Source organism: Sus scrofa, chromosome 4 (assembly GCF_054392235.1).
Source record: "Sus scrofa isolate SSC_HxYL_T2T_F1_AM1 chromosome 4, Sscrofa_HxYL_maternal_Yorkshire_Landrace_v2.0, whole genome shotgun sequence".
In the NCBI taxonomy this organism is placed as follows: domain Eukaryota; kingdom Metazoa; phylum Chordata; class Mammalia; order Artiodactyla; family Suidae; genus Sus; species Sus scrofa.
The window spans coordinates 16599238-16616629 of NC_139386.1; the positions used below are offsets into that span (position 1 = coordinate 16599238).

The following is a 17392-nucleotide window of genomic DNA, read 5'->3' on the forward strand; positions in this document are numbered from 1 at the left end:
AGGCTTCCTAACTGTCCACCTAGGAATCCTATATAATTCCACGCTCTGATCTCCTGGTTTATCTTCCTTTTCTCTGGATTTGAAAAAATAACATCTGGATTAAGAGTCTGGGGATCTGAAGTCTACTCTCAAGAAAGAGGAAAAATGGCTTGTGACCCTGGGCAAAGACTAGTCCTTCTGTGTTCCATCTCCTTCACCTGAGACATGAAGAGGTTGGACCAGGAGAACATTTTCCCAAGCATGTTCTGGAAGCTTCCATCGAACTCACGCACCCCCCTCCCCTGAGCCCCCTTGGCTAGAGCTGTGCCTTAAGCGACCAACCTCACACCCAGCTTCACCTTGCTTAGCTCATCGTCAGATCTGGATACTGTCTACACTGCCTGGCGCCTCAGCAGACGGTTATAAGGCTGACCCAGCCCCTCTCATAAAAAAGAGGTTTTGAATTGGCGTAAATCTCAGCTCTGCAAGGGAGGAAAATGAACTGCCAGCTCTGCTGAAAAACTAGGACAAGGTTCCCTTTAGCAAGTCTCCAGGTACCGTGCAGGCAATCACTGGGTATCATGAGCCTGAAAATATGCCCCTGCCTGGTACAATGTCTCCTGATTAAGCCGGCTGCCAGGTCCTGAGTAGCAGGCAGGAATGGTGAATTCTACAGCCACACAATTACTAGTAGTTTGGAAAAACCCTTTGAAACACCATGCCAATCATTTAATTCATTTTCCAAGTCCTTTTTTAATGCAAAATATGCTAATATGCTGTTGGAGTGTCCAGCTAGAGAGACCTGATAGAAGCGGGGGCCTCTCTTGCGGGGAGGTTAAGCGGAGGGCTGGTGGGAATGGGGCAGGGCCAGAAGAATGGCCCATTTTCCCTTCAGGGAAGAAAAGACGGCCGGTGCCACTGGGCTCAAGTGTTTCTTTGTGCTCCTTTCAGCTGCAAAAGGTGTGATCGCTCTCCCAGCCGCAGCTCTGGGGCCTAACAGGCTTCTTTTCTGCCCCAAGCGTGAGTCCTGCCCATGGTAAGTACTATGTGTCCTTGAGTTGTCTGTTAGCTCCTCCTGGTGAGTAGGGGACAAGGAAGGAGGGTGTAAAGAGAAGAAAGGGTTAGAGAAAAATTTATGGCTTGAAGGAATAAATTAATTTATGCCCGGAGGGGCGGCTGCGTGTGTCCTTTGAAAAATAACATAATCCAGCAAGACTCCATTTCTCTTACCTATATAAGGGAGGAGGAAAAAATGACAGACTAGGGTCTTTCTTCGAGGTTTTAGATGAATCAGCCTCTTTACAGATTACTGTACCCATGTGGCTGAAATCTGTGGGCTTCTTGGAGCTACTTCATGGCCGATGCCATAGGACCATGAAAAGTCGCTGCTCATTTGGTAAGTATATATCACGGAGTACTATGGTGTATACCCAGCACTGTGCTGGTCTTGGTGGAGGTGGTGATGGCACCCAGGAGGGCAAGCCAGGGCTCTAGTCCTTTATAGTTATTGTTAATTGAGCCCCTGCTATCTTCCAGCGCCCAAAATGCCTTGACTGCAGTGGGAGAAACACACATCCTGGTTCAAGTGAGAGAGGGGTGGCCCAGAGCTTGCAAACAGGGGGCTTGGGCTGGATTTGGCCATTAGACATGTTTTCTTTGACCTGTACAATGCTTTAAACATTTGGGGAATTTCTTGACTTTTAAAAGTCAAGATTTCTAACTTTTGGGAAAAATTTGAAAAGGGGCCCCCTGGCCTCCTTGAATTCATGCGAGGGAACAATCAGTGGCAGCTCAGTGGCAAGAGTCCCTTTTAGACTAGGCATGGATAGTCTAATTTGCCAAAGTCACCACCATTCCCTATTACCTACCCCTGGCTAGCCTCCCTCATTCTATTCATCTGCCTGATCTCTGCGTGCATTTGGGTCTGTTAGCCTGACTCAGGACAGGCCCCTGACTGGCAAATGAGGAATCTGAGGCCCAGAGTTTAGGACAGTAGACAAGTACAGGTCTCTGCTGGACCCTTGGGTCTGTGCTCTTTTTACTGCATCACACTGTGTGTCATCAAGAGCAACCTAAGGATACCTGATGCATTAAACAAACAGGAACTGTCATAACTACTTGGTGGACAGATGAGCAAATGAATGAACGGACGGACCCGCATAAGCCATAAATGCAGGTGGGCAGGGGGCTGGGGCGAGGGTTAGATTTACGAAAAGGGTGGAATAAAAAAGGCTCAAGAGAAGTAAAAAGGGTTCTTGGCTGACTTGAGGACCTGGGACCCCAATTATTTAGTTTTGTTTTTTATGGCTTTCCAAATGCATTTTTACTATAAAATATAGAACATAGAAATAAAAGAGCATGTAACACATAAACTGTTTTCAACTGTTGAAGATTTTTGGGAGGGTCCTGTTTTCTTTCTAAAAGTTATCAAAGTCAAAATCAGGGTTTTCTGTGCATTTTCAATCTGCACTCACTGCAGAGTAAGAAGCACCCTACCAGCCCGATACGGTGCAGCAGGAAAACCAGGGGGCAGGCCATCAAGATGCCTGCGGTTCTACCCCAACTTGGACACACGGGGAAGGTGGTTTGCCCTCTCTGACCTCAGATAGGGAGACAGGACCAGATCTCTCTGAGGTGCCATGTTTCAGAGCTCTAGGATGCTGTGAGGCCAGGGACGCTGGCAAGAGGACAAGGAACCTGCTAGTCTGTCCGGAAGAGGAAGGTCAGCGATCCAATCACTTACTGGCTCAGGCCAGAAGCAAACCTGTCATCATGGCTACATTAGAACGGGAAACCAGGCACGAGAATCTGTCCCAGATCCTTCCAGGTAACAGGATGCTGGTGAAAAGGCAACTCAGCGGTCATGGGCTCCGGGTGGGCTGAGTATGAGTCGTTTGCATGAGGGATGTGACTTGCCCAAGGTCTGATCCTGAGAATTAAACTATGTCCCAGAAGCTTTTCCTTCTGTCTTTATTCTAACCTTGGCTTCTTGCAAGGGCCAGAGGCCTGGGGTCATGACCAGAAAGGCTTCTCGGGCCAGGCCTCACCTTTATGAAAGGTCATACACTTAAACTTTTGACAGTCCCTACAAGACACCCATGCAGCACTCTGAATTTGGGACTCTAACACCTGTAGAAGACTCTGACATAATCTATTTTAAATATGAATCTGTAGTAAGCTTACGGTATGATTCTATAGCATAGTATCTTGGATGGCAAAAGAGTTAACTTGCTGGTTTAATTATTTTACAGAGCCACAATTTCTATAACCTGTTTAATATTTTTTTCATATCTGAACATGCCAGGAGTCTGAAAAAGTGGATGTGGCCTAGGTCTTTTTTTTTTTTTTTTTTTAGTTTTATTTTTAGGGCCCCACCCATGGCATGTCAAAGTTCCCAGGCTAGGAGTCAAATCGGAGCTACGGCTGCTGGCCTACACCACAGCTACAGCAACGCGCGATCACCACAGCTCACAGCGACACCAGAGCCCTAATCCACTGAGCGAGGCCAGGGGTCGAACCTGCATCCTCACGGACGCTAGTCGGCTTCGTCTCCACTGCACCACAGTGGGAACTCCCGGCCCGGGTCCTTCTTGATCTTAGTGAGGGAGGATCCCGTGGCAGAACTTGAACACTGGAACCTGGGAGGAGGCCCCTTCTGCTCACGGAATGGAAGCAGGGGTCGGGAGAGTGCCGTGAAATGGAGATGGCCCGCTTCCATCTCAGCCAAGGCCACCTGAATGCCAGGAATGTGCTCATAGCTGGGCACAGAGATGGCCAGGCCCTGCCCGGGAGGCAGCCACGGCCTGGCCAGGCAGCCATAAGGCGACGTGACAAGTATGACAACTGAGAGATGCAGAAAGTGCTGGGGCATGTTGGGGGTGGGGTTTTCAACTGTTGATGATTTTGGGAGGGTCCTGTTTTCTGTTTTCTGAAGGAACAGGCCCTTCCTGTTTTGGGAGGGGCGGGGGAGAACATGAGTTTGCCTGAGGTGTCCCAACAGGCCGCTGGTGTGCTGGGAGGTGTGGCAGACACAATAGTGCCCCCAAAGATGCCCCGCCCTCCTCCCCAGTACCTGTGCATCTGTCACCTTAAAAGCAAAGGGTCTCTGCAGACGTGATAAAGTTAAGGATGTTGAGATGGATCAGAAGTCCTTAGGAGTCAAAGAGGGAGGCAGGAGGGTCAGAGTCCGAGAGATCCACCTTGAGACAGACTTAACCGGCCACTGCTGGCCTTGAAGATGGAAAAAGGGGCACACGGGCCACGGGATACAAGGGACCCGGGCATCTGGAAAAGGCAAGGAAATGGATTCTCCCTGAAAGCCTCCAGAAGGAAAAGCCCTGCTGATACCTTGATTTTATCCCAGAGAGATCATGTCAGGCTTCGGACCTCCAGACCTGTCAGATAATAAATGTATGTTGCTTTAGGACATCAAGTTTGTGGTGGTTGGTTGCAGCAGCCCTAGAAAACTAACAGGAGAATGGCCCAAGTTAGAGATAGGAGCCTTGGGGGGACCAGTTCCGACCTGGTACCAACCGCCTCTTTGAGGTTCTATTTCTGCCTCCAAAAAACACAAGAGCACCGGGTAGATGGTCTCTAATATCCCTTCCATGTCTTTGGGTGTTGGTTTTTTTTTTTTTTTTTTGTCTTTTTGTCTTTTCTAGGGCCCCTTCCCACGGCATATGGAGGTTCCCAGGCTAGAGGTTGAATCGGAGCCATAGCTGCTGGCCTATGCCAGAGCCACAGCAACGCGGCATCCGAGCCAAGACCTACACCACAGCTCACGTCAATGCCGGACCCTTAACCCACTGAGCAAGGTCAGGAATTGAACCTGCAACCTCATGGTTCCTAGTTGGATTCGTTAACCACTGAGCCACAACGGGAACTCCTCTTTGGGTGTTTTGATTCATTACTTTCTTAATCGAAGTAGAGTTGATTTACAATGTCATGTTAATTTCAGATGTATAGCACAATGATTCAGTTATACATACACATGATATATATTACATATATTACATACTATATATTATAATAACTATATATATAATATATGTTCTTTTTCAGATTCTTTTCCCTGATCGGCTATTATAAAACATTGTGCATGGTTCCCTGCGCTATATGGTAGGTCCTTGTTGGTTATCGATTTTATAGATAGACGCGTATATACAGTCCCTTCCACTTCTGATACTTGATGTTTTTAATGTCTGAGGGGAGCAGCCACTGAACCCCTTGGCTGGCAACTGGTCGTGAGGGCTGACAGAAAACAGTGTGGCCCAGAGCATGTTTGGTGGAATTTAAGTTCTACGGGCTGTGGATGAGGATGAGGGTTCGTCAGAAAAGAGGGCTATTCATGCCCACAAATCAGGCCTGTGCACTTCCCAGGCACGGTTCCAGGCACGGGGGAGTCAGTGGGGAACCAGGACAGATAAGGTCTGGGCCTGCACAGAGCTCAGGGCAGAGGAGTGAGTGACTTAGTGAATAAGCCAATTTCCTCTGGTCATCAGACCATGAAGGAAATGCAACCTGGTAATGAGACAGCGTGGGGCCGGGAAGCCGGCTCCTCTCAGCAGGGTGGTCAGTGCTGGCCTCCCAGGGTCAAAGGGGACTCTTGTGAGGAGATGAGCTGGGCATGCCAAGAAGAGGAGAAAGGAGTAGGAAAAAATACTGAGCAACACAGAAGTCTTGAGGGTTTAGGGAGTTCCCGTTGTGGTGCAGTGGAAACGAATCTGACTAGGAACCATGAGGATGCAGGTTCGATCCCTGGCCTCGCTCAGTGGGTTAAGCATCCGGCATTGCCATGAGCTATAGTGAAGTTCGCAGATGTGGCTCAGTTCTGGCATTGCTGTGCCTGTGGCGAAGGCCAGCAGCAACAGCTCTGATTCCACCCCTCGCCTGGGAAATGAAGGTGTGGCCCTAAAAAGACAAAAGCAAAAAAAAAAAAAAAAGTCCCGAGGGTTTGAATACACTAACTGGCTCATGTGTTCATTTGACGCATTCTTGTATTGACCAGGCAGTGTTCTAGGCATGAGGATACAGTCCTGAACAAAACAGGCAAGTGACAACAGGCAGAGCATCATTAGTGAGGAGGAGACAGACTACGTGGAAGTTAGCAGACAAGCGGAACATCAGGACGTCAAATAAAAGGACTGAGGTACAGAGAAGGTAAGGGGCTGGGGGCCTGGAAAGCCCTCTGAGAAACAGAGCAGGGAAAGGGGCGGGGGTCCGGGAAGACCTCTCAGAGGTGATGCTATCTGAGTAGAGTCCTCACACACAGGAGGAGTGAGTGTGCAAACTAACACGACATTGGAACCCTTTGTTATAGAGGTTTTTAGTTTGTGTGTGTTTGTTTTTAATGGCTGCACTGGTGGCATATGGAAGTTCTTGGGCCAGGGAATGAATCCAAGTTGACACGGCAGCTGTGGCAACGCCGGATCCTTTAACCCGCTGCCCCGCAATGGAATCTACATCGCCACAGTCTGCTGCAGTCAGATTCTTAACCCATGGCACCAGAGCAGGAACTCCTGGTCATAGAGCTTCTTGCACGACGCCTGCTTCACAGACGCACTTGGAGAGACGCTGGCACGGAGACAGCTGAAGCATGAAGCTGGCACCTGCACACTCACAGGACTGCGGTGGGCAGTCAGGATGGAGGCTGAGAATCTCCTGAAAGCAAAGGAAGGCCTGGCACAGAGAAGAGCCCCCCTCCACTTCCAAATGCATATTGGAAAATGGGGGTGACTCGGCGGGAGGGGAAGGTCTCTGCTGGACCTCTGGATTTGTAAATCCCGGCACACCCCCTGGGCTGCCTGGATTCCTGCCCCTTGCTGCTGGATCCACGATGCTGGCTGGCCGGTACGCTGAGCCCAAGATTAGACGAGATGGCCCCTGCAGGCGTGGGCAGCGACTGTGGCTCCCACGATCCAGAAAGCAGAGTAGAAAAACAGGCATCTTTCCTAGGATGCTGCGTCGTCAAGGACATGTATGTGTTTTTCAAGTGTATCTGGATGACGAGGATCAGTGTTCACATTTCTGGGGCTCTTGACCCAAGGCTTCCTTCCATTTATACCTCAGAACCAGAAACAAGATCTGGGGCCTACACCGAGCTCACTCTCTACTCACGGAAAGTCCACACCCAGAGAGAGAGAGAGAGAAATAGAGAGACAGACTCATACTCTGTCCCAGGAGCCCCAGGGAGCTGCTCTGAGCATGAAGGCCGCCGGCGTCCCCGCGATGTCCTTTCCTGTCTAGAGAAGGCTGTCTGGACTTTCTCACAGTTCAGGCCGCGTAAGGCACATTATGCATTCAGGTCTTGCGGCAGGAAGCCTTCCAGCAGCAGCCCCTGCTGCCTGGCTCTGGCAGAAATGCCCTTCTCTCAGGAGCAGAAGCTGCTCCGGGTGAGCTGGGCTCCAGGTCTGTCCCGGAGGCTCGGAGAGGCTACACTGGGGTGGCAGGTGGTGATGCCACTCCCCTTCCACGTGCCCTCGGCAGCGAGGGATCAGTGCAGAGACGGATAGAATGGGAACCGTCCCACGGGCTGCTCTCTTTTCTGAGCCTTGGCTTCCCAGCAGCGGAGAGAGGGCCCAGGATCAAGCGCGTGTGTGGTTCCTCTGCTCAGATGCTCTCCTGGCCCCTTGTCGCCCCATCACCCACCTTTTTTTTTTTTTTTGTCTCAGCTCAGTGTCATTCCATCTCGACTGGATCTGAGCCTGCCGTGCTGGGTTCTTGTGGCACGTCCTGCCTCTTTATGAGCACCTGAGAGGGCTTCGAACCCCAGGCCTGCCGCGGATTGAACAAATCCCATCACCGCCCCAGGCCTCCGTTGCTAAAGAAAGGGGGTTAACAAGATGCTTTCGATGGTCCCTTCCAGTCCCAACACCCTGATATTTCCCTTCCCAAGAGCCCTGAGCACGGCATTTACCCAGGCAGAGGTCCTGACCTTGGGGTCTAACCTTGGGAAAATCCCCTTCCCTCTCTTTCATTTGCTTAGCTATAAAATGACAGATCAAACTGCAAGGCTAGTTTCTAAACTTTTTTTTTTTTGCTACATCCATGGCACATAGAAGTTCCCAGGTCAGGGATTGAACCCATGCCACAGCGGTGACAACACTGGATCCTTAACCCACTGCACAACCAGGGAACTCTGGTTTCCAAACTCTTTAAGGCACGGAATCCATTTTTTTTTTTTTAATGGAATTTTAAAACAGGTGAAAGTGGAGCTGCTTTGACTGGAGTAGGAAGAAGGGTTCGCAAGGCCCTTTCTGTTTTGGCCTCTGAGGCATCGCTCCCAGCAGGACTCCTGAAGCACAGTTCTAAGACTGCTCCCTTGGGTGGTCATTCCAAATCCAACCCAGACTCGAGTTCCGATGTCCACCCACTCGCACCTCACGTCTACTCAGTGCCTCCATTCTGTGGGGTCCGGAGATGTTCTTTGGAGAAGCATCCAAAAGATACAGAAGTTTGCCTGCTCCGCCTTAATTTTTTGTTTTTTTACATGCTTAATTTCTTCTTTTTTTTGCTTTTTATGGCCACAGCTGCAGCCTATGGAAGTTCTCAGGTTAGGGGTCAAATCAGAGCTGCAGCTGCTGGCCTACGCCACAGCCACAGCAACTCCAGATCCAAGCTGCTTCTGCAACCTACACTACAGCTCACAGCAACACAGGATCCTTAACCCACTGAGCGAGGCTAGGGATCGAACTCACATCCTCATGGATACTAGTCGGGTTCATTTCCACTGAGCCATAACGGGAACTCCCTACATGCTTAATTTCAAATGTTGCCCCATAGAACACAAGAAGTGAGAATTTTAAAGGTAGGAGAGAACAAAGCCATCAATTAATCCATTTCCATATCACTGCTATGGACGCAAAAGGCACAAGCGCTGAAACAAAGGACACAAGTGACCGTGGCCAGCTCTGTCTGCTCAGAGACGAGGCACCAATGCCCACCGAGGTGGGGTGCCTGCCCCCAACACACTCCCAAGCATCATGGGACCCAGCAGAGCTCCTCTCATTCCTACCAAGGAGGGAGGGGCAGCCCATCGGGAGACCTGCTGGTCCCCAGGAGCACCCGAAGAGCCAGAGACACAAACGAGGGCCCCACAGAGCCGGCCGGCCCCTCCTCCAGAACTCAGAACTTGCTCAAACACCTCCCACCCATCGCCATCACCCAGGTGTGAATGACTGGGTGGTTTTCTACAGCCAGGGCTGCACACTCCTTTGTTTCTTTATTTTCCAACGCCTTCTGAATTCATCACCCTCCTCGTGATGAGCAGAACGTGCTGAGGTTTGCAGAGAAAGAGCAGGTGCCCTGCTTCCTCAGTGTCAGAGAGACACAAGAGCCCACCGAGAAATCCTCTGTAGGAAGGCTCACTGCATGGGCTGTGTGGGCATCTGGTAGGTTTGGATTTGGAGACTAGAATGGCTAACCTTTAAGGTTTGGATTTGGAGGCTAAAATGGCTAACCTTTAAGAATCAGAGAGAAACCTTTTGTATTTTGAAGCAACCGACTCTTTTTTTTGGCTGCACCAGTGACATATGGAAGTTCCCAGGCCAGAGATCGAATCCGAGCCATAGCTGTTGCAACGCTGGAGCCTTAACCCACTGTGCCACAGCAGGAACTCCAAGGCAGCTGATTTTTTATTATTGTTTTTGCAAAGGCTCTAAAGCTTCTCTAAAATCATCTCCTAGAGTCAGAGCTTCTCTGAGTCTTCCCCCAGTGCTTACAAAGATGCATGAAATCAGTAGTCATTCTGCCACCCCGATTGTGTCCCACTCTCAGCCCCACCGTCTGGCTGGTGACGATTCTCTTTATCAATCCCAAGGCAGCAGCTGAACCCCGTGCAGGATCTGGCATCTCCCCCCACCCCACGCCCCGCCCCCTTGTCCTGTTCGGTCCCCTTGAATGTAAATTGTCAGCCCTGCAGTGACAGACACAGCAAGTTGCAAAGGGAGGGAGGCGGTGCTATTTATAATGCAGTGGAGTTCACCCTCAGAACACAGCCATTTTTTTCCAGGCCACCTGCCAGAGCCCACATTCCCCAGGCTCCATATATGGGCCTCCCCACAGGCCCCCACGGCCAGAGCCTCACCTCTGAGGGGACTAAGGCAGCCAGGCGAGTCAGGAAGGTAAGGCTGGATCAGTTTCTCCAGGGCCTGCAAGGAGGCCAAAGCCAACCAGGCAGCCTGGCCTCCCCCTTTGGGGTGATCTGAGACGGGGGCAGGGGGAAGAGTCCGGAAATTGGGTACCAGCCTGACAGAGCCTGGAGAGCAGCTGGCTTCCCCCCAGGGCTTGAATAAGAATGGGGAGGAAAAAAATGTATTCTTGCTATAAAACATTAGGTCACCCCAGAGTTTTGCCAAGTGGTTTTCAATTGTTTCCACTGCGATGTGACTGAGGTCCATGGCAGCCTTGCCAGCCCCCCAAGGGCTCCGAAAGCTGGATTTATGGACGACCTTGGATAGGAGATGGGAGGAGAAGTCTGGGGAGGGCGAGCAGGCTAAGGCAAGGGAGTGAGCTTCTGCCAAGCAGATATTTTTTGCGCACGCTCAGCTTTGATTAGCATATATTAAGGACCCAGAAGAGAAAGGTGTCTGGCTTTTCCTGGGCATTGGGACACAGACAACCAACTGCCTTCTGGAAGCCAAGCATGGAGGCAAGAGGAAGGGCCTGATGGGGTGAGTTGTCATTCCCGGCTCTTCTCATCTCTGTCCTTTCTGTGATGCCCATGGGATCAGACTGGGGCCACAAATGGGTCCTGGGGAGGGGGTGCCCTATGGAGCAGGAGTCCTGGAAACCCTCCTCCAAGTTCATGTGGGCAATTGCACTTCGATGTCTTGGGAAATGTCCCCAAACCACCTCAAGAATTGTCTGCAGCGGACACAGGTATCAAATCAAGTTCAAGTCCTTCCTCTAAACAGCCCTCAGGGTCATCTGTCTATCTCGTCCTTAGGATGGAGAGCATCGGGTATTATGATGAACGGTTATCATTGATATTAACAGTTTGGCTTTATTGATGCCAACCTCTTAACATACAGCATCTCATTCAATCCTCATAATGACTCTGAGTGAGGGGTGCTCTTCTGTCGGTGAGGAAACTGGGGAGCAGAGAGGTTCTGGGGTAGCCCTACAGAAGCTGGGTGCTGAATGAGTCTGTTCAGCTTCTCACTCCCAGCCGCTACACTTTAAACCAGTTCCCATCACTCAGGCCTGCTGTCTTCTTTGTTACATTTGATCCCTGCAGGTGGAGGCCACGTCTTAAACACCTGGCCTCTTCTTCTCTTCTCCGAGCATCCGGAACAAATCAGACCCACAGAAAATCTTCACTCATGTCCCTCAGCCAAGGCACCCTTTACCTGCGAGCTCTTTTCAGCCTGGGACGGATGCCTGAGTCTTTCGATTCCTTGGGCTCTGTAACCCCCCCTGAGAGGCCACAATCCCTTATCTGTGGAGGTCCCAGCCGTCCCCACTGTTACCCATTTGCTTGCGACAAACATGGGGCTGGCACTTCGGCAGGGGAAAAGCAGCAGCAGGAGTTGATCAATTCCTAAGCAACGGAAGATCCTGTTTTCATGCAAACGTCCCCGGCATTAAAACAAAAACAAATTCTTCCCAGGGCGCGTCCTGGATGCCAAGTCTTCTTGCAAGACGCATTTTGAAGCAGGGTTTTGCGCCTGCGTGGGAGACTAACGGGGGCTGGGAGGAGAGCTGCATGCCAACTGCGACTCTATAGGCTCTCATTTAAAACTCACAGCCACCCCCTGAGCTAGCCACAGCCGGATCCCGATTTGACAGACGAGGAAACAGGCAGAGGGAAATGAGGAAACATGTCCAGGGTCAATCAGCTGGCGAGTGGCAGCCAGGGGATGTGACCAGGTCTGACCGGAGCTGTTTTGTTTTGGACACAGGCACAATGCGACTGTATTCACCTTACAGAGACCAGGGGGTGACCATGAACATTTCAAGATGACTAGAGGCGAAATCTTTTTCTCCTTAGTGTGCTTTTCTCATCACATAAATAAAAAACTGTACTTTTCTCAACAAAGAGAAAGAAGGAATGAACCTGGGTACCACTTCTCTTCACACGATCAACCGGTCCTGGGTATGACTCTGGATGAAATGTTAGAACTGACTAAATGCTGTGGAGTCTGTGATGCCTACAAAATGCTCAGAAGCATCCCTGATGACTTGGCTGTGGCCACCTTCTCAGCTCTCTTGCCTCTGAGGCCAGTAGCAGATAAAGGGAGGCAACAAGTGCCCTTGAGTTCTGAAGAGGTGGGGATCACTGAGGGCTTCCTGGAGGAGGAATTTATTCCATAGCAACTCGGAGGCTTTATAACAGACAGCTGTGGCCTGGTCCTGCAGGAGCTGGACGCCCACCAACTCTGGCATTACTGGAACACTTCCAGGGACACTGGGCTGGCCCAGTGGTTATGGACTGTGCCCACGGGCCATCTAGCCTCCAGCTGGCTCCTGAAGCTTTGTTCTTCAGGATCATGGGGTTCAAAGACAACATGCATTGATGGGGTAAGGGCAGACCACAAGAGTCACTTTTGGCAAATGACCAGGCCTGCAGCACTTTTGTGCTGCAAGATCATCAGGTACTGTCCCCTTCCTGCTGATTCCTAGTTCACGACTGACGGTCCAGCCAAGACTCCAGCTCAAACCTCTTTCCTCTTGCCTCTGAAACCCTCCGTGCAGCCCCCTTTCTCACACTGAGGCAGTGGCTGCACTACGTGCTCAGAAGCACCCAGCGATCCTGGGATTGGGAGATACAGAGAGCATATCTCCTGGAGGCAGCCTTCTCAAGGTAACCAGCAAGCGAATCCAGGGCAGGGAGGAGCTTCCTCCTGGTGCATCTCCCTTCCTAGTGCTCCTGCTATTACAGCAACTGGGACTGAGCAGGCAAAGGTCTGGTGCTAGGAATGGTGAGTAGGCAAGTCTGGCAGGAGAAAAGGGCCCATAAAGGGACTTTGTGGTAGTTAAAAGTGACAGGAACCAGCTGAGTGGAAAGAGCATGGACTCTGTGTACAAAAGACCTGGGCTGGCATCCAACACTGTCGCCGTGTCAGGGGTGGAGAGTGCTCCCCAGTATTCACCGTCTCCTTTTCCTCCCTGGGCAGCAGCTGGACTACATTTCCCAGGCTTCTTTGTGGTGACAAGTGGTCATGTGACAGCTTTTTGGCCAATGGAATTCGAATAGAAATGATGTGAGCTCTGGGCCCTAAAAACCTCCCACTTGTGGTTCTGTCTTTTCTCTGTCCACCAACTGAATGGAAAGTGCTCCCAAGACTAGAGGGAGACAGAACCACAAGAGGGAGGAGCCTGGGTCCCTGAATCACTGTGTGGAACACCACGTGCCAGACATACACTCTGAATTGTGGTCTGAGCCGGAAATAGCCTTCTAGGGTGTGAAGCTATTAAAATTTGGTGATTGATAAAGCTGTTAGTTCAACCGGACTAGTATAATGTTTTACTTGCCACGTGATTTGGATGAGTTTCTTAACCTTCCAAAGCTTAGATCCCCTCATCTGTAAAATGAGAATTAAAAACAAAACCTTCCTGAGAATGACTGGGCTAGCATTTGTAAAGTTCCTCCAACCAAGGCTCCTTCATGATTTTTGTGAGCCCTAGGCTTTTGCCTTTGTGGGTCCCTTCCTGCATTTAAAACGAACAAATAAACAAACAAACAACCTCAAAAATTAGGTTGTAAGATTACACTGGCATAAAGACAAATATATTCCAGGCTGGATTAATCATTATGTTTATCATATTTATTATTTTAATAGCTTATTTTATATTCATAATTATTATATGCATGTATTTCTTCTAATTTTAAAAGAAATTTAAATGAAACATATTCTAGGGCCCTAAAACTATAGTGGGTCCCCAGCACCATCCCTATCGTATCTAAGGAAGAAATGGATCTTTCTTACTGCATGATGCCTGGCCTGTGATGCATGGAATAAATAACTACCACAGATATTTTTAAAAAATAATAGGAAGATGGAGACATGAAATAGCCACAAATGGTTACGTAGCCCCTTTCACACCTCATTTCCTCCAACGCTCACATCCACTGTATGAGATGGTTCCATCTATATTTTCCAAAGCAAAGGTCCAGGAGATTAAGTGTCATGCTCAAGAGGGGTAAGAACCTCTACGGCTCGGCGCTTTCTGCCTGCCGCCTCATGCCAGGCACAATGCTAGACGCCTGTCCTACTGCATCGCTTTTAAGTTTCATGACCCTGTGATGACATGGGTCTTCTTTCTTATCCCCATTTTACAACTGAAAGAAGAAATCAATGCTGAGGACAAGTGGCTGAGCTGAGAACAGAAACCACTGCTGGTGCCAAGACTAAGGCTTGCTCCATCACCTCACCTTTCCATCTCCCAAGAGCTGTGTCCTGAGCACTGATAACTGGCAGTATCTGTGGGGGGTGTCGGTCACCCCAGCACCTCCTTTCACAGAGCAGAGAGGGACTGGCTCAGGGCTGACGTCCAAACACATCATGCCAGATTATACTCGGGCTTTCTCATTCTCTACCCAAATGTTCTCCTTCAAAGGTCTAATTATAGTGACTTCTATTTTCTTGTAAATAATCACATCTGTCATAACTGATTTCACTGATCCAAGGCTTCAAGTTGGCAGTCTTGGAGGCCTGAGCCAATGTGTCAATTATGCCAAGCGGGCTGTAAGTGAAAGTTGCACGAAATGGAAGAGAGAGGAAAAAAACTCGCTGCAGGCATATATATAGATGGTGGGGACCAAGACGTGCTTTTTCACAATAACAATATCAACACAAACTCCCAAAGGCGGCCAGTGGAGTCAATGAGTGAAACTGACACAGCCGGCCAGATCCCAGAGAAGGAAAACCATCTTTTTAGTGGAGACTCGGTCTTAGAAACAGGTTTTACTAATAACGACCCCCCACCCCCGCTGCCGCCCGAAACGTGCCATAGCTCTTTGTGCTTGTTTTCAAGAGGGAAGACCCCTCCCATGAAAGGGTCCTGTGTCTGAAGGGCTGTGTTTTGAGTGCAGCTGCTCAGCCAGCATAGCATCTGGACTTGGCGACCCGTCTCTCTCCACCTACCTTATCAGTATTGTGACTAAGCAAGTCATTTCACTTTCCTCAATTCGTCTCAGCTTCCTCACCTATAAAATGAGGACAACCTACAACTCCCATGGGGCCGAATGATACAATGACCGTGTGTGGCAGCCTCTGGCAAGTGTTCACACGGCATAAATGCGAATCACCATCACGATGATGCATAGATCAGTGTGTATGGAGTCCTGCTTTCAATCCGTGGGGGTGGTTTTTTTCCCTCCTCAAAAAATTCTAAGTAGAAAGAGTCGTGTTTTAAGTCAGAGAGGGGATGGGAGAAGGGATGATGGGATCTACGTGGGACTTTTTTCATAGGGAGTTGTTTGAAAGTCATCTTGCCAATTAAGCTCCGCAAGTCCCTGTGTCTGACGGGAAGTTCCAAGAAAAGAGTGTTTTCTAGGTAAGAACAGGGAGAAATGAAAGGCAGCTCTCATCTACTTCCTCAGGTGCTTCGAGGGAAGGGACACATGCTTCTGGTGACTCAAATCCTGCAGCAGGTGTAACCTCCTTTGGGTCTGGCCAACCCATGGAGCAGAGGCGCTAAGAGCACAGACTTTGAGCTTTGAGTCCAGCTCAATGCTCCACTCATGGGACGGATTTGGGCACGTTATCTCACCTTCGTGTGCTTCAATTTCCTCACCTATAAAATGAGGACCATAACCATACACTACCTACCCCTGAGGGTGGTGGTGAGGAATAAAGGAATGAACACGTCAGTGGCTGATAAGAGGACCAGGAACACAGGACGCAATCAGTACCTGTCAATGGACATATTCCAGCATGACCGCATCCAGCATTTATTAACCTGTGTGTTTAACAAGTGAGTTCTCTTTCAGATTTTCCACCTCCACCTTCTTCCTAAGAAGGAAATTCTGAGTACCGTCTATAAGACAGTTGAACCACTACGTTGTACATGTGAAACTAATATTATATTGAGGATCAACTAGGCTTCAATAAAAAGAAGGAGATTCTGCAGTCCACACAGAGAAAACCTGGCAGCAAAGCACAATGCTAAGAGCACTGTGATCTACAAGGGAATCTTCAGGAGGGGCCCCGAGGTAGCCTCCTTCAAAGGAATTCCTTTCTGGAGCAGAGACGTGGAGAAAGTTTGGGACTGAAAATCAAGAGATCTCCAGTAAGAGCCGTTTTCCCACTCTGTGGTCTTGACCAAGTCACTCCTCTCTGGATATAAATGTTCTCAGCTGTAAAATAAACAGGGCTTTTGGCTGTGCATCTCAGTTTATTCTTCTATAAAAAGGGATAATAGGAAGATCTATCATATGGGTGCTATGAGGTGCGACCCAAATAATGCATCGCGCACTAAAACTGGCGACCATGGCCCACAGGCTCTAGACCACCTGGCTTCTGTCCCTCCTGGCCCATCACTGTCCCTCTCACCTGTTCTGCGGCACCCTCGGGTCTCCTAGTTTTCCTTGGCCCCTCAGCATTCCTGCCTTAGGGTCTTTGCCCTGGCTTTGTCCCTCTGCCTAGAACCCTCTTTCCCCAAAGAGCCCCTTAGCTCACTCCCCTACTTCCTTCAAGGCTTGAATGATTATCTTTTTTCCATAGCAAGTATCACTGTCTAGCAGAGTACCTAATTTCCTTATTTATCATGATTATTGCTTATTGTCTTAGTCTCTCCCGAGACCAAGAATGTAATTTCCACAAGGGCAGGAATCGCTGTTTCGTTCCCCAAGAGCCTGGAAGACCACCTGCCACATAAGAAGTGAGCAATAAAGATTTGAGGATTCGAGGAGTGAATGAATGGAGAGCGCTCTGCACACTAGCAAGGGCGATTTCTGGCAGCGTTCCTAAATGGGAAGGGTAATTCTTCCCCCTCACATGTCTTCCTTCACTGGGGAAGCATCCTCAGTTAGCTAGATACCTGGACCTGCTTTCACACCGCCCCCCCACCCCGTGCCTCCCCTCTGCCCCTGGAAGTGGAGTAGAGCACCTGTTGGCAGGTGACGGTCCCTGGTCTATTCCTTGACTTGGTGAAGTTAATCCGCAAGCATCAGAGATGCAGCCTCTTTGCCTGTTCTGTCTCCTCCTGCTCAGTGAGTGGCAATGACCTGGAGCACGTCTCTTTGCAGACTTGGAGTTCCCTTACTGAACCCTTTTGGCATGGAGGGCAGGGCGGGGAGTGTTAGAAAAACTTCTAACCAGTAACGTATTCTAATCACATTGTCTGACCCTGTGCCTCTCTCCATCAATCCGGAACCTGGCCTCTCCATCAATCCGGTAACAGGGGTCTGCCGTTTATGGACCCCTAAAACTCCAATGCCCAAATTCCCCATTGTATCAAGTGAAGCCCC

The 17392-nt window shown here is 49.7% G+C and overlaps 1 protein-coding gene and 1 long non-coding RNA gene across 9 annotated transcripts in view; one reads left to right on the plus strand and one right to left on the minus strand.

Annotated features, from left to right (window-relative positions):
* ZHX2 (zinc fingers and homeoboxes 2) overlaps window positions 1–17392 on the minus strand; it is a 179384-nt gene that overhangs the window by 135084 nt on the left and 26908 nt on the right. For 2 of the 6 annotated variants that reach the window (XR_014843404.1, XM_085021770.1), the window contains exon 2: window positions 4327–4445. The exons of the other annotated variants lie outside the window; for them this stretch is intronic. The gene's annotated coding sequence lies outside the window, so the exon portion shown is untranslated. The remainder of the gene's footprint in view (window positions 1–4326; window positions 4446–17392) is intronic. 6 annotated transcript variants of the gene reach the window in all.
* Window positions 779–16310, plus strand: LOC106509976 (uncharacterized). 3 transcript variants are annotated; one of them, XR_002343132.2, is made up of 5 exons: window positions 779–1015; window positions 5041–5097; window positions 5987–6138; window positions 9989–10100; window positions 11216–16310. It is a non-coding gene; the product is annotated as an uncharacterized LOC106509976 (long non-coding RNA). The 3 variants fall into 3 exon arrangements; XR_014843416.1 differs by lacking the exon at window positions 779–1015 and adding an exon at window positions 1080–1375; XR_014843415.1 differs by lacking the exons at window positions 779–1015; window positions 5041–5097; window positions 5987–6138 and having other exon boundaries at window positions 9971–10649.